At 37.9% G+C, this 3,352-nt stretch overlaps 1 pseudogene; it reads right to left on the bottom strand.

Moving 5' to 3' along the window:
* Positions 1-3,033: 3,033 nt before the first annotated feature.
* Positions 3,034-3,134, bottom strand: LOC132009472 (U6 spliceosomal RNA; annotated as a pseudogene).
* Between the last annotated feature and the right edge of the window lie 218 nt (positions 3,135-3,352).

Here is a 3,352-nt window from a genome sequence, read left to right as displayed (position 1 = left end):
AAGCATTTGACAAAGTACAGCATCCTTTCATGATCAAAACTCTTCAAAGTGTAGGGATAGAGGGTACATACCTCAATATCATCGAATCCATCTATGAAAAACCTACAGCAAATATCATTCTCAATGGGGAAAAACTGAGAGCTTTTTCCCTTAAGATCAGGAACATGGGATGTCCACTATCACCACTATCACACTGCTATTCAACATAGTACTAAAAGTCCTAGCATAGGCAATTATACAACAAAAAGAAATAAAATGCATTCAAATCAACAAAGGAGAATCAGACTCTCACTCTCTGGAGATGATATGATACAATATGTGGAAAACCCAAAAGACTCCACTCCAAAATAGCTAGAATTCATACAGGAATTCAGTAAACTGTCAGGATATAAAATCAATGCACAGAAATCAGTTGCATTTCTCTACACCAACAGCAAGACAGAAGAAAGAGAAATTAAGGAGTCAATCCCATTTACAATTGCACCCAAAGCCATAAGATACCTAGGAATAAACCTAACCAAAGAGATAAAGAATTTGTACTCAGAAAACTAGAAAGTACTCATGAAAGAAACTGAGGAAGACACAAGAAAAGGAAAAACATGCCGTGCTCCTGGATTGGAAGAACAAATATTGGGGAAATGCATATGCTATGTAAAATAATCTACACATTTAATGCAATCCTTATCAAAATACCATCAATTTTTTTCAAACAAATGTAACAATAATCCTAAAATTTATATGGAACTGGAAAAGACCATGAATAGCCAGAGGAGTGTTGAAAAAGAAAGCCAAAGTTGGTGGCATCACAATTCCAGACTTCAAGCTCTATTACAAAGCTGTAATCATCAAGACAATATGGCATTGGCACAAAAACAGACACACAGATCAATGGAACAAAATAGAGAGCCCAGAAACCGACCCTCAACTCTGTGGTTAACTAATCTTCAACAAAGCAGGAAAGAATGTCGAATGAAGAAAAAGAGAGTCTTTTCAACAAATGGTGTTGGGAAGATTGGACAGCCACATGCAGAAGAATGAAACTGGACCATTTCCTTACACCACACCCCAAAACAGACTCAAAATGGATGAAAGACCTCAATGTGAAACAGGAATCCATCAAAATCCTTGAGGAGAACACAGGCAGCAACCTCTTCAACCTCAGCCGCAGCAGCTTCTTCCTAGAAACATCACCAAAGGCAGGGGAAGCAAGGGCAAAAATGAACTATTGGGACTTCATCAAGATCAAAAGCTTTTGAACAGCAAAGGAAACAGTTAACAAAACCAAAAGATAACTGACAGAATGGGAGAAGATATTCGCAAATGACATATCAGATGAAAGGCTTGTATCAAAATGCTATAAAGAACTTATCAAACTCAACACCCAAAGAACAAATAATCCAATCAAGAAATGGCAGAAGACATGAACAGACATTTCTGCAAAGAAGACATTCAGATGGCCACCAGACACATGAAAAAGTGCTCCCCATCACTTGGCATCAGGAAAATACAAATCAAAACCACAATGAGATACCACCTCATACCAGTCAGAATGGCTAAAATTAACAAGTCAGGAAATGACAGATGCTGGCGAGGATGTGGAGAAAGGGGAACCCTCCTACACTGTTGGTGGGAATGCAAGCTGGTGCAACCACTCTGGAAAACAGCATGGAATTTCCTCAAGAAGTTGAAAATAGAGCTACCCTATGACCCAGCAATCGTACTGCTGGGTATTTTCCCTAAAGATACAAACGTAGTGATCTGAAGGGGCATGTGCATCCGAACGTTTATAGCAGCAACATCCACAATAGCCAAACTATGAAAAAACCTAGATGTCCATCAACAGATGAATGGATAAAAAAGAGGTGGCATAGATACACAGTGGAATACTATGCAGCTATGGAATATGAAGAGGTGGTATAGATACACAATGGAATACTATGCAGCTATGAAAAGAAATGAAATCTTGCCATTTACAATGACATGGATAGAACTAGATGATATTATGCTGAATGAAATAAGTCAATCAGAGAAAGACAATTATCATATGATCTCTCTGATATGAGGAATGTGAGAGGCAGGGCAGGAGGTTGTGAGCGTAGGGAAGGAAAAAATGAAACAAGATGGGATCAGGAGGAAGACAAACCATAAGAGACTCTTAATCCCACAAACAAACTGAGGGCTGCTGGTGGTGGGTGGGCTAGGGATAGGGTGGCTGAGTTATGGACATTGGGGAGGGTATGTGCTATGGTGAGTGCTATGAAATGGGTAAGTCTGATGATTCAGAGACCTGTACCCCTGGGGCAAATAATACATTATATGTTAATAAAAATAATTAAAAAAAAAGAATCTGGGTACCCTGGACTATAATATATGGAGAGAAAGATAACTAGTTAAATGACTTTATCTAAAAAGTATATTGCCAAATTTATTTTTCATTTTTTTGAAGCTGTAAGTGTCCCCATCCTAGTCAAGTGGCCTCAAGGTTCAAGTAAACAAACAAATAACAGCAACAGAAATGCTAAAATTCTTACCTTTCAGTTCTTCTTTACTTATTTATTATCGTTCTTAATTACTTATTTTATCTCCTTCCCCTACATTATACACTATCATAACTTCCTCCCAGTGCTCCTGAAAGAGAAATCAATTCTTATTCCCAAACCATGGAAGTGATGGGCAGATGGGCATGATGACCAAAACAAACCAGGGCACAAATCAAGCCGACTGCATTTGATTTTTAGACTCAGCAAATCTCTAAGATTGATCTATTGCAAAATTATCATCAGGTTTGCTTTGGTGATTTTGAAGTTTATTCAAAGGGAAATCAGGATAAATTATAACTGGCTTCCTTTCACAAACAATACACTGTAGCTTCACTGAGAATTTAGGAACTGGGGTCAGATAGGAAGACTCATGTTATTTTGAGCCAAGTGGGATTTTATTTACAGTGTTCTGAATATGTCAGTTGGACAGCAGATTAACTGGGAAAAGGGAAAGAGGAAAGATACAAGATAATTTTTCTTCTCTTTCTTTTTTAAAATAATGAAACCCTTCATGAATTTGTCTGTCCTTGCACAGGGGCCATGCTAAACTCCGTAGAGTTCCGACTTTAATAAATGTGCTGCTGAAGCCAGCACAGGATGATTAACATTTGTCTCTGCATGGAGAATCATAAGCTGAGCCACATAACTTTTTTCTCCTAGAACTGTACCATACATTTCCTGAATTGTCTTAGACTGATCTCCACTGAAAAACATTTCAAAACCCTTAGGGGTTTTTGTTTTGTTTTGTTTTAATTTTTATTTTAGAAAGATCAGGAGGACAGGCAGAGGAAGAAGGAAAGAACCTCAAGCAG

The sequence above is a fragment of the Mustela nigripes genome, chromosome 1 (assembly GCF_022355385.1).
Source record: "Mustela nigripes isolate SB6536 chromosome 1, MUSNIG.SB6536, whole genome shotgun sequence".
Classification (NCBI taxonomy): domain Eukaryota; kingdom Metazoa; phylum Chordata; class Mammalia; order Carnivora; family Mustelidae; genus Mustela; species Mustela nigripes.
This window is presented reverse-complemented; position numbering and strand designations above follow the sequence as displayed.